Below are 14,052 nucleotides of genomic sequence, written 5' to 3'. Positions count from 1 at the left end.
CGTGTCGCTGTTTGGCCGGTGTGTGTGTGGCGGCGAAGCTGCGGTGGAGAGCGGGTGCTGTAGGCGAGTAGCCTCCGCTCGGGAAGCTCATACCGCTCCACTACGGCTACTCTTCATTTATTTTTAACGTCATAAATGAAAATAATGTCCAGGATCTCAGGGGAAAGAAACGATTGCGTGTCTCCATTTCAAACATCACTGCAGGTTGATTGTGGGCGACAACGCTGTCGTGGTTAGCTTACTAAAACTCTACTGCCCAAGTTGCTGGCTACAACTAAACTTAAGCAGTCCGTACGGCTAGTACTATAGCCAGTTAGCTTTGTGTGTAACGTAACAAAAACCCACCCATCTCGTAGAGCGAAGCTTATTATTCCATTCAATACATTATGGTACAAAGGTGCACTAATGCCACATGGTGATAACATGGACGCATATACAGTATAAGCAACACCAAAGGCAGTCGTAATATTTACCTAGCAGGCTAGGCTAACGCTGTTGTGCTAACGTCCGCCGCGCGTAGCGTTAGCTAGCTCTAAACTTGTGAAAAGCCGAACAACATCCCCCGTCTGACCTGTGTTTCACTTTCAGATCTTTTCAGATCTCTAACCTAGGGTGACCAGACTTCCCCGGTTTCCGGACAGTCCCCATTTTGGCTACCTGTCCCCGGCTGGATCTGTCCCCGGAAATGTCCCCGGTTTCACCTGTGACTGAAAGACCTGAATTGGAATGAAAGTAAGAAAAAACTGACAAACGTAGCCGATATCGCACACCCCAACACACCAGGTTCCAGGCAGCCAGAGCCAGCGGTGCTCAGAGATGTTTTAGAAGCCGTGTTTTACGATGCTAAAATCACTGATTATTTACATGGAGTCTGGTGCGTTTGCGTACGCAATTTCGCGGACTTTTATGTTTTAAAAAGGATCTTAATCTTTAACGAAAGGTCGACCTCCTTAGAAATCCTTCCAATAATTTTGTCAGACACCTAGAATATTAATCTGAGTCTGTTAGCAGCTAAACAGCACTTTTATGAACGTAAATACAAGCTGGACAATTATCCTATTAACTTAAATTGCAGCGATCTCGTTTAATACTGCATCAATGTCAAAGGAAAATAGTCCTCATTAGTTTTATTGTATCTGATTCTCAAGGAGCTGTTGCAGAACAAGCCTTGGCAGTAAGCAAAAGCTGTCAGTAGTTCCGTAACATTACAACATTATCAAATATTGAGACTTTCTATCTTGAAATATTAGGACTTTCTATCTTGAATATTAGACTATTAGGACTTTCTATTTTAAATATTAAGGCTTTCTATCTTGAAATGTTAGGACTTTTTATCTTGAAATATTAGGACTTTTTATCTTGAGTATAAGGATGGATTTTTTATCTTGAAATATTAGGACTTTTATCTTGAGGTGTAGTGGAGTGGAGTGTAAGTAGCAGCAGGGTGGGTCTAGGATCATACTCTGGGGGGGCTCAGCCCCTAATAAGAACAGCTCAGGTCTAGTGTCCCCGTTTTAAGTTTTTACAACAAATAAAAACATTACTTGTTTTGGAGGTAAATACACTTCTGGCTGAAAATGGCCCCGATTTTGTCTGAGAAATCTGGTCACTTACTTTACCCTATAGCTGCTAGTTTGCTAGCTATACCGGTATGCTAGCTATAGCTATTATCTCTCTCTCTCTAAATATATCTATCAATACTGTCGATCTATATGTCTAGTTATATATATAGGCTATGTATGTATGTATTATATATATTATCATAATCTGTTGCTGAACACTCTCTTTCTTACACTGTTGCTTCTATCTCTCTCGTAACTCTCAATGGTCTCTCTAAGCTGGCTGGCCTATCGTCTCCCGGTGTGACTAATAAGTGCTCAGAATTATGTATGAGGCTTTGCCATTGAATGATCCTCATGTGCAAAAATGTAGGTTTTGGAAACATTAACAATCATAAAAGGGCAATAACTACAGAGAAAAAGGGAGTACATATGATGTAGAGTCAGTCAAGTGTAAAACATATTTATCATAGTCTGTTGCTTCACTGGAGTTTACAAATGTAACCCTTCCAACAAAATATAAAAAGCCACAGACACTTCAAATAGACATCTTTTCAAAATTACTTCCAATTATAGATTGGAATTTAAAGTTATGCAACAAAGGCATTTATTGTTTTTGGCTATCTTTTGTCATAATCTCCAATACCTGTGATCAAAAACTGTCCTAAAACAGACAATCTTATTGGACATTGCAATTATTCCAGAGAACGCATGGCTAAAGTAAGACGATTAGATCATGCCAGCCAATACAACGCATCAATATGTTTGGGCTAGTTCAGCACCGAGGCAGGTGATCAGTCATACTGATAGCACAGGACCTCTGAATCTTAAATTCGACCTGGTACTAGCCAAGTCATGCAGTGAAACTGAGCTCCCACAACACTGTGATGTTATCAGGCAGCCGTCAGCTGTGGTACTCATTCATAACAACATTTTGAATTACCAAGTCATCGGTTGCTGTCTCTTTGAATCTCTGATGATGCTACTGTTACTGTGTGCCATAAATCTCCAGCTATCCTTAATAATGCAGAGTTATTAAAGTCTGCCTTTCAACACGTTTCAATACGGCTGGCATTGAAGGTTACTGTAAGTCAACTGTTACATGCCATCCTCTGCAGTTAAAGTGGTCTAAGTAATATGTTGAGTGACACGGAACGAAATGAAATGAGATGACCACATTGTCAGGGTGCTTGGCGGTAACATATATATATATTAAGAGGGTAACGAACGAAAAGCCTTGAGAGCAAAGCATTCGTTGATCAGCCTCTTGATTTTCCACTAGCTGCATTTTCTTTTGACTTGTTTTCCACAATTTCAGAAAAAGAAAGGAGTAGCAGAAAGAACGACGAGCTTCCTTGTTAACCCTTGAAACTGAAGTACGTTATTATCTTTCGACAGGATACCAAGAGGGCTGAAGATAAAAGGGTTTCATATCTGATTTCTGTCAACAAATCTGTGTTTTTCTCAGCTACTCTTTTCCTTCAGAGCTTGAAAGCAGTCCTGAATAAATGTGCTATACAATATGTGCTTACCTACAGTAGTAATCCAATCTAGCATTAGTTCCTACCAGTGGTTGGTGTTAGACAATGAATTGGCAGTAAATGGGAGGGTGGCAAGACGTATCTGCCAAGCATGAAACGAGTTGGCAGATTCTTCTGGCTTCAGGCTAACTCTGTAGCATCCATACTGAATTCATTTCAATGCAAATGCTAGATTAGAGAAGTGCACACCAAACAGTAGTCCGCACTCACTGGTGTTCCAAGGATATCTCTCCACTGTTACCGATCCAGCTGGTGGAAGAATCTATCTGCATTGGTGTTGGCTTCATCTTACTCACTTTGTGTGGGTGGGGGGGGGGGGGTCTTTACAGACTCTTAACACACTCAACCCCCGCTTGCAGAGAGGCACAGGTTGTCTTAACCAAGAAAAATAACCACATCCAATGCTAATCAAATTAATCTATTAAAGTGCATTTCTGCCCTCCTATACATCAGCTGGCTCGTCCAAACAGCAGCTGATAATGCTGTGCGGTGCACATCGAGGCAGAGACTAGCACTGACACGCGTGGGCGCCCATTTCACGCCTGCCCAGTTCAGGGGCTAATGATGCAGTTAGCATCTCACAATGGGCTAGCACAGTAACAAACATCATTTTCCAGTGTGATTCATTTGTAACCAATCACTGATCAAAGTCCATTGAGCTGGCTCTAATAGGTCTGATGGGAAAAAATTGATGCCCTGATGACGGGCCTCTGCATCTCACTAAACAAATTTGTGTGATCCATATGTGTCTGCATCCTTGATTAAATGCAATGATTACATGCAAGGTTCAATATCATCTTCCATTCGTGAATGAAATGATTACCTCCTTCTGTGATTGGTTTAAAAACTGTAACTGAATGTAATGGCTTTACGTCTACTGATGCACACACTGGACCTACCGGTCAGCATTTGTAGTCAACAATGAAAATTCATACTGTGTACTTTCTATGGCGTTTATAGCGTCCACCGCTACCTTGTGGGGTATTTCTATCTTCGTCTTGGTGCATTTTTGTCACCAACTGTCAATAAATTAATTTGTCTTGCATGTATTACACCTTGCATTCCCACCTCTGCAGTTGCCTGCATTGTGTATGCGTCCCCCACCTGCTTGCCTTGGTTTGAATTGCGGGTAACATGACGCACACTGACCCTAAAACACCTATCCACACATCCAATTATTTTAAAAAAGAAAAGAAAGAAAGGGATGATTTAAAATCGGATATATTTTTCTTAGCTTAGCAATTTTTTAGCCAGGCTCTTATTTAACGTTTTCACTTTTTTCACTTTTTCCTTGCAATAACCGTCCCAAATACATCTAAGCCGGCCCAAAAATGTGTGTGACCAAAATTTAAAATCCGTTTTTCTACATATCATAGTTAAAATAACACAAAGCGCCCTATGCAAAACAAGTTTTACACAGGGTATCCAAAAAGCTAGCCCTGTATGTTGTCTCTAAAAGTTGAGAAGCTGCTGGACAATCTGCACCTTTAATGGGGACATACGCAGCATGTTGCCAAGGGTTAATTGCAATGAAGATTTAGCGTTAACTGTAACTTACCATTAAGCAAGCTAACGTTAGCTAACGTGTAACGTTAACAATAAACAAACAATAGGTCGCTGACCGGTTGTGAATCCCGTTGCAGCTCAAGAGGTCAGAGGCTGGGGGACCTGGTTTGGCTCTGCGTTCTTGTGCTGTTGCTTACTTAATGGAAAGTTAAAAATTGGTAGGTTTCATAAGACCTGTGTGTGCTGTCAGTTTCATTTTCATTGTAACGTTAGCAGGGTTTTTTATTTCACCTATCATTCCAAATCAAGTTTTATCGTCCCCAACCCTTTTTTCTCCGGCCCCGGGATGAAGGGAGGTCCTTAGGCTCGAGCCCTGAATTTAAGCTTATTATTTGATATATATATTATGTGATTGCAAACATAGTGCTAATGTACCAGTTACATTCCTTTGATTAAATGAAATCAAAGTGTGGTGTGTTTTCTAATTAGCATAGCTGTCATTAGGCCAATTTAAATACCATAAACACAGTGACCAAGCATAATTCCTCTATCCTTTCATGTTTGAGGAACAGATGGACACAAACGTAACTATCATTAAAAAAAATAATTTTAGCCATGACAGCAAAAGAAGACCATTCAGTACTAATTGCCATTATGCATATTAACATTTACAACGTGCATTTACAGTAGAAGATCAACTCAGCATTGGTGCAGCAAGAATACCGCTGTAACATTCTTTGGGTCTTGTACAATGGCTGTAGTGCATTACCAAGTTCATTGATGTGTACGTCCTGTTGCCTGCCTGAGATGACAGAGATGGCACGGTGCCCGAAGACCCCGCGCTGCATTCCATGTGCCATTAATTGAGTACCTGCCCGTCATCTCGTCCCTATTGATGACATAATTAGAGTCGGGCCTGTTTGATGGAGATGCCTGGCAAACTCCTCTGTCTGTTGGCCTTTGTGTGGATGTGAGGCCCAGGTCCCGGGACTTTGGTTTAACGCTAACCTTGTCTTCGCACGTAAGAAGTATGCCTTTATGTGCCTGTTGTCGCGTGCGTGCATGTTGGACGTGTGTGGATAGTGCTCGCACGGTCCTGCCCCCTTTAACAATGAGCACAGCTTCAAGCTTGGGGAAGCTGATAATTAAAGTGCCTCACGGGCAATCATGCCAAGGTCAAAGAGATGCTGTGCAAACTCCTTTTGGCACCAACTTTCCCCGGTGTGTGGAGACGCTTATCAGCAGATGTGGGGGTTTTTAGGCTCAGGCGTGGCCGAACAGATCGTGGAAGTGGAAAATTGAATTGTCACTGTTGATTTTGCCGCTTGTATATCAGGAAGAAAATTAACTTTCAACAACAGACAACAATAATTGAGGTGCGTGGTCTGTGCCATATATGACAAAGATCCCACAGACCGAGAGATGGCAGGGCTGCCTGCTTGTGTCCGTCACAGAGAATCAGGGTGGTTGGTTTTCCAGGTGAACTGAAATTCTTATGATACCATCTCAGCTAACATATGATTTCAATATTTAATGAGTGCAGATGCTTCCATGCAGAGCACAAGGGGTCACTGGAAGGTTTAATGAGTATAAATGAGGTGCATCATACACTATGGCCTTCACAGTCACCAGAGCTCAACCCAATTGAACACTGACGCGAGAGCGACGTGCCAGACACGCTCCTCGCACGTCATCAACAAAACACCAGATGACACACATTCTTTTAGAAGAATTAAGTGTATCCCTTCAGTAGACTAACTGGGTTTGTGGTAGCCGTGGTGTTCCCTGCGCGAGGGCGCATGCCAGGTTGTCGTTTCGAGCTTGAAGGTCCCGCAACCTGTAGCAGGGCGCGGGGTTGTGCCCCTCCGAATTTTTGTAACCACGTGCCCACTGCGCGTGCTGAGCTTTCAGTTCAACTCTGTCGGCTGGGAAAACAGGTTTGTCTGTGCAGTGTGTCATTCTCCATGTACAGAAGGGCAGAGGGAGTCAAACACCTTAAATATGGATTCAGAGAGAGCCACCACACCGGGATAAGAAGAAACATTTTGCTTGAGAGTGTGGTAAAACATGACAGATCGTTTTTTCAAAGTAAAAAACGGCACCTAACAGTGTTAAAGGCAGTTAGTCATGTTAATAATTAATGCTGAAAAATGTAATGTTGCGCGGTGTATCTGTGTTTAATGCTGTTGCCAAGCAACCTGATTTTCTTCCTCTACTACTACTCTCCTTCCCTACTACTGGCGGTCCTTCTCTATGTTCTTCACCCCTCAGGCACTGACGTCACTCATCATCATCATCCGCCATCCATTCTAATTTCATTTAGCGTTTGGGCTTCTTTGGTGTTGAATCTACGTTGAATCTGACCTCTGAATTACGCTACCCCATGGATGCATTAAGCGCTTTATCGTCATAACAGCGTCCACAAAGGTATGACCAGTGGGTGTGTTTGGGCAGTAGCGCATGTGTCGCTAATGGTCACATGAGTACAGAAGTGTAGAGAGTTTCACGAGCATGCAGACCTTAAGAAAGGCAGTATCAAGTAATTTTGTAACAACCACATCCATTTTAAATGGCATTGTTTAAAAGGGCATATAAAAATGCATTATTTTAATACAAATTTGTATTTTTCTTAGCCTATTAATTGTTCCGTTTGTTTCATTTGTTGTTGAGCAAAGCAAAAGTGTCTATTTTACAAAGATTACTTCTTGTTAAATATTGTTATTGAAAAAGAAAGGATGGCACATTGTTTTGCATGTCTCTTTATGCTTGTTTATCTTGAGAAATACACATTTCAAGATGTTTGTATTTTGTGCATTTTCCTTTCAGTCAAGAAAGTAGACTCATGTATCATTATATCGCAATCGTAGTACCAGTATGTAATCATGTAGCCCTAGAAATAATACAGTAGGGCTGTGAATCTGCGAGAGGACATTCTCACAAATGAAGGGTCGGTTGCAGAAGGCTAGGAAGAGAGGCCACCAAAAGCTCTGCGCGGCGTCCTTGAAGGGGCTAACGGTTGGTAGAGCTGAGAGGCCACACGTAGCAACTGTTTTATGGTCTGATTTGACATCTGACTATAGTATACTGAGGCTTTTGCGTCTGTTTTTCAGATCACGTGTGATGCCACTTTCCCTTAAATCCATGCTGTTTTCATCAAGGAACTAGAGGGTCGCGCAAATAATAGGAGACATGTTTACAGAGAATGATTATGAATGTACTGAGGTCCAGCCATTTGCGGCCGTCAGTTTTGCGGGAAATATGATCCGCCTGTGAAGAAAAGGCATATACACACAGCGCAGATGGGATTTACAAGGTTGTAGTGGTGGAAATAAACATGCATTAGGCTCGTATGTAACTAAAACTGGATTATAAGAACTTGAAGCAAAAAGGCTTTTATTATTGATTTCTTATTACTGGTACGCTAACAAATGGTGGACAGGGAATTGTGGTTTGTATTTATTCAACCTTGAATTTCAAACTGAAGCATCTGTAGAATCACTACAGACTAAACCAAAACTTTCGTTTCTTCTGGTAAGGCTTGGCTGCATTCGCCTCAGTATTGACATCCACGTCAACACCACCTCCACCTGCTCCGCTCTGCTGGACCAGCTGCTCTCTGTCTCTCTCTGTCTCTCCTCCTTGGTTGCGATGCTTTCTTTAGGATTTGTGTCCCTTTAATTTGTCTCATACTTTATTCCCCTTTATGTTTGCAATGGATGTTTTATTTAATCTGTAATTATCACATATAATTATTAAAAAAGTAAATACAATAAAAAATGCAAATCAATTATGGTAATATTTTGAGCAACACCTTTCCTCGTGTTCAAGTAAATATTTGATTATGTTGTTATATGATTTCCCTTCCGAGTGATCCCATAAAATGGCACCTTTAAACTGCCTTGTGAGTCGGGTAGCAGCAGCATCATGCTGTGGGGGTATGTCTCTGCAGCTGGCCCCGGGGCGGCTTCTAAGAGAAAAGATCAATTGAATTAAGTGAAATGCGAGAAGTCTTGCTGCGAGTGTGCAAGAGAATTTCTGAGAGGATAAAAAAACCAAAAAGCCAAAGCTACGCATGAAGGGTTTGAAAACAACAAAGTTGCTGTCCCGAGTAGCCAAGTCCCACTCACTCAAATCAATCAGAGAGTGTGGCTGGACATGAGACACACTGTTCATTACTGTGCATTGTGCAGAGCATTTCACCGAGCTCTGGCAAGAAAATGTGTGGGGGGGGGGGGACCTGCAGACATGCTAACTGAGACATACCAGCCTATCCACACACACTCAGTTTGCAACTGCTGCCAAAAGGTGCCTCACTTATATTGACCAGAAGTGGGTAAATCTTGCATTCAATTGTTTTGTTTGTTTATCCTTGGTCTTAACTACGGTCAATATGTAGAGATTTCTTTTCACTGCCAGTTTTTTTCCATTCATCCTAAAAACCGCTTCATTACACCCCTGTGAGTCGACATTGGAAACCGGGGGCGGGCGGAGGTGGTGCACGTTTGGGGTCATTTACAAATTTCCCCTCCACTCCCATTATAGACAGAATCCAGCTGATCTGAGTGGGCGGCTGATCTTTAATGCAATATATACATTGCCCATTATCAGCAATCATTCATCCATGTTCCAAAGGCACATTTTTGTTTATTATTCTGACTCATTTAAAAACACTACCGAAAATAACATTGGAGAAACCTTTTGATATTGTGTAAGCACGTAATGTAATCTGAAAACTGCTTCCCTGGTTAAAAAAAAAATGCAACTAATCTCAGCTGGTATTCTGTCTACAGTGGAGTGCAATGGAATTTCTAAGTGACCCCGAACTTTTGACGTTACATATTCATTTCGATTTTTTGGAATTCTGTGAGTCGATTTTAATCTGTAGAGTTGAATCGTGATACGAATGTGAATCGATTTATTTTGCACACCCCTAATTTTCACCACTTCAGTATCTCCATTGACGTTTAAGAAACTGTTGTAGAAAGACTTGTAAGCCTGACCAAGCCACCCAGCTCCGATATCAGTCTGACCACAAAAACATTTGATTCGCTCAAGAAAACACTTTTTGAAAAACAGCTAAGAGGAACAAGACTGTGTACATAATTGATCCTAGAATTCAATTATAGTGGCTCACTAGCTGTTGGCAGGTTTTGCAAACATTTCCACGATAAACCACTCAATTCACAACCTCGTAGCTAGGCTACCTTCTATGGTTTAGACATTATGGCAAATAATCAAAATCCTTATGGAGAAAATGAATGGGATTTACACTTCCGGAACCACATTGTTGAACCCTATATACAGTACCCTGCTTATAAAAAGAAAAACATTTTAATCACTGTGGAATTCCTTCACTCCACTATTACCCATTTTCCAATGAATGTCACTTTAATACAAGCCATTTCTTGGCGGTTCACCACTTTTCACAAATAACTGAAGTGCTAAAGCGCTGGATACAGTTTGTTTACTTGTTCACAGATGAACACATCATCACCACCGCGTGTTAGACTAAACAGATGAGTGAGAGACCGAGAGACAGCGTGAGCCCGACATAAAAGAATAAAGCAGAGACGGAGGACGGAGCTGAATGAGTGATAGCCATCAGCATCTGCTTATATTCCTCCATGGGGTATTTTTTTTTCTTTCCCGGGATGTCGTGGCTAATGACCACCATTGAGAGCCTCCACGTCCCCATGGAGAGATTCAGATTTGCAGGCCAAGCTTGAGCGCTATCAGATGGTTGTGTCTGAACACCACGGCGGCTGCAGCATATGCTTAATTGGCAGTTTGCCTCTGCTCTGCTGTCTGCGTTCCAAGTCATTAACATGTAATGTGCACTCCGGACCCGGGGCCCGTAAGAACCGCTCCTACCCGCCATACCATTAAACAGCTTTCAGCCACACTTTCCCCAGCTGGAGACAAAGGGGCTTCTGCTGTTTTTGTCTCGGCGGAGTCCTCTTCAGTCTCGCTGTGTGAACTGTCACCACCTCTTCGCCGTGGCCCTTTTCCTCTGCACTTTTCTCGTGGGATCTCGCTCCCCGTTAAAGCACGTCTTGTTTTTCTCTCTCTCTGCTACTTACAGTGAGAGGGGGGGGGGGATAAAAGAGGCTAAAGTGAGACAGTGAGAGTTGTTAACAGCTTGTTAAACACGTCTGGTTAATGCAACACCACGCTCACCCTGTGCTGATCTCAAGTGCAACGCTCCATCTCCTCTAACACACTCTCTTCTTTATGGTCCAGATATAGACTAATCAATTCATAATGTCTTGCTTTTTCCGTGCCCTCTGTGGATGTGCGAGACTCTAATGAGCTCCCAATTCAGATGAAGTGTTGGTATTGGGACTGCGGAATTTGTTCCTTCTAAAAGGATGCAGTGCAGGTTCAGCGAGGAGACTGAAACTGGAAAATGAGACAAGAAGTCAAAAAATAGTCTCGGCACGACTTCCATGTTGTCAGCAGGTAAGAGTAATGGTAACGGCAGTCTATTTCTTGTTTATTTATTGGCAGCCAAGGACAGAACTAAAAATAAAATGATGAATTTTTCTTGGGAGAACAGCACTTATGGAGTGCGTGCACACACAACAACAACACACACCCAGATTACTTTAGAGCTCATTAGAAACTATACTAACTCCAGACCAAGCCAGCCTCTTTGAGAATTCCTTATTGATCTTTTTCCCTCCCTTTTCAAAAAAAACATTGTTTCAATTGTATTTCATTTTATTGTGAAGCCTTTGGGAGTTTAATCTGTAAAAAGTGCTATACAATAAAACTGACATCATACTAACTTACTTGTAGAATTTCTTTTTTCCACTTTAAAGATAGGCTACTCATAGTATAATTATAAGGTAAATAATTCCGTATTTTTTTTTTTGTGATTAAGTGGCTGAAAATTGCTATTTCTTTCTATCTACCTTGCTGACACAACCACAAACTTTATGCAATGAGCGGATGACATCATTTAGCAACTTCTAGCGACTTCTAGGACAGCCAATAGCGACTTTCCTTACCGAGGAGTTTGGCAATAATGGAGATCAATATTTTGTATCAATGATTCACCTAAATATTTTTCTGTTTATGGGGTTTCCAGCAAAACAGACCGAAAGCAGAAACTGCAGAAATGGCATGTCACGTCTTACAGATGAATAAGTTTCAGACTGACTGACATGTGATGTGGTGTGTATTATTAAACTCTTGTTTTTGTTGAAGAAGGAAATAAAAATGACAATACTCAATGCTATCGAATCTAGGGCTGCTCCATTTTGGAACAAATATAATCACCATAACTTCATCACTTGTGACTTTGGAAAGATATTGCAATCTTAAAACTTAAAAAAACACTGGAGAAATGAATACTTTTTTTCTATTTAAACCTTTTTTTCCATTCGAACACAAGAGAAAATAAGAGTTACTTAATAATAATTGTCTCTCGATTATCTGTTTTTGTGATTATTGAGAGCTGGAATAATAATCACAATTAATTGCTCAGCCCTGACCGAATCACAATACTTCTAGAATCCGCGATTCAAAACAATTTGGCATCCGCGTATCGTGAAATTATCAAATGGGGCCAGATGCATATCATCTCAGCTCTATTAAAATGATGTGCACTCTGGATATTATTCTTCTTGCATGCCATTAGCCATCTCTCTTTCATGGATTCAGTTATGGCAAATTACCAGAATTTAAAAGAACTCACTCATGTAGAATCCGGAACTGCAGCATTTTGTACATTACCCTGTGACTGGAACCGCAACATGGGTAAGCTAACGCACAGAGTGTTCAAAACAGAGATTACAGACGCTACAGCAATGGCTAACAATATCCGGCCCAGGCGGGTTACTACCCTTGTGGCCCATGGATATTCAAGTGCTATATGAACCATTTGTAGTGGCCTTTGACTATATTGCCCCAATTAAATAATTGCGTCATCAACGGCCCCAAAGTTCCGCCGTTGTGAATGCAGAGAAATAAGATCAAAAGGACACTGATTCTTACTAAAGGAATTCTTATTTCCGTCTGACTATAAATGAGTGCACATCAAAAGCTATTTCCTGTGTTGCATCAGCTGCAGATGTTAACCAGCAACAAACAAAAACTCAGCAATATTTCCATCACGACTGGAGAAAGGTTTTGCTCATAAAAAGCTTCGTTCTGAGTCTGTAGTACAACAAACTTTACTTTCACTAAGGGAGGTATTCATGCTTCCGCCCCAAAGAGTAAAGCTGTGAACAAGGACTCCTGGGGTACGTAATTGCATCAGTAGGTACATCCCATGTCCCTTAAGACAAGAGGAAGGGAAGCAAGTTAGGGAAACATGAGTCGCATCTCATTTCACTTAAATTGCATCCCGACTCCTCCACTTGCCTCCCTTCCTCGTAAGCCCATGAGAATCATGTGGAGAGAGAGGCAACGAGCAGTTAGACGTTGTTCGCGATGGGCTGCGCCTGTGAAGTGACGAGAGCAGGCGGCGCAGAGGGGGCGGGGCAAGACCCTGCGGTCCAGTCGGATGGTTTCCAACGGTTGTGACTGAGTAGCTGTCAAAATCCTCTACATCAATCTGTTGCTGATGCTAATTTTCCACAAACTGTAGATGATCCGTAATCAGAACAGATGTATCCCTCTAAAGTCTAAACGTCACTATCAGCCACACAATGTGTTTTCTGTTAAAACAGAATTAGCCTTTATATCAGGCAAATAGCAAATGTACCCTTCAAATTTGAAAACAATAAAGAGTTAGACAACCCTCATTATGTAGAGTCAAACCAATCAGCTGATTCCCGTCATGCCCTGGGTCTTGCAATCGGTGGAATCCAACGGTCTCTCGCCTCTCAATACTGCGGCCGCTTCGATCTCACGAGGTTATCGTTGCCAGCATATGCATGACGTCAAGGAAGTCAGGAGAGGGATGAGACGTCCGTCCTCTGAAGTGTCCCATTATTCGTCAGCTGTTTGGGCGGTGCTAGCAAACCCTTTCAACCACGCACATCTTCCGGTAAGGCTGATCTAATTTTTTCCATGGCTATAGCTCATGACATGATCCTTCCTCGACGCTCGGTCCTTGAGGTAGAAATAAGACCTAGAGGGACGAACCACTTCAGGTTCAGCAGAGGACCGAGGAACTATGAATAAGGTACATGGGATGTACTCAAGGAGACTTCACAGCCCTCACACACTTCATACTTACAGTCAATAGAGCCAGATAGGAATCACTCTGCATTCATTTTTCCATTGTGTTTCACAAGTTACAAACACGTATGAGACTGTTTAGCCCATACACTCATTCTTTTCCTACAACAATCACCACAGGTGACACGATGATACCAAAGTAACCCATCAAAATACACTATTTTCACCGGAGGTTAGAGGTAAACACTTAGAAATAACACTCGGGGATGCCTTCTATTACTATATCTAGATAAATGTACCAGTACTTATCTGAACTA

At 41.8% G+C, this 14,052-nt stretch overlaps 2 long non-coding RNA genes across 2 annotated transcripts in view; one reads left to right on the top strand and one right to left on the bottom strand.

Annotated features, from left to right (window-relative positions):
- The window catches only part of LOC116706575 (uncharacterized), a 19,657-nt gene that overhangs the window by 889 nt on the left and 4,716 nt on the right, over positions 1–14,052 (top strand). Inside the window, exon 2 of the long non-coding RNA XR_004336278.1 lies at positions 6,732–6,735. This is a non-coding gene — a long non-coding RNA (uncharacterized LOC116706575). The remainder of the gene's footprint in view (positions 1–6,731; positions 6,736–14,052) is intronic.
- The window catches only part of LOC116706576 (uncharacterized), a 4,844-nt gene continuing 606 nt past the window's right edge, over positions 9,815–14,052 (bottom strand). Inside the window, exon 3 of the long non-coding RNA XR_004336279.1 lies at positions 9,815–9,917. This is a non-coding gene — a long non-coding RNA (uncharacterized LOC116706576). The remainder of the gene's footprint in view (positions 9,918–14,052) is intronic.

Source organism: Etheostoma spectabile, chromosome 18 (assembly GCF_008692095.1).
Source record: "Etheostoma spectabile isolate EspeVRDwgs_2016 chromosome 18, UIUC_Espe_1.0, whole genome shotgun sequence".
In the NCBI taxonomy this organism is placed as follows: domain Eukaryota; kingdom Metazoa; phylum Chordata; class Actinopteri; order Perciformes; family Percidae; genus Etheostoma; species Etheostoma spectabile.
The sequence above is the reverse complement of the archived record's forward strand: the minus strand, read 5'-3'. Positions and strand labels throughout refer to the sequence as shown.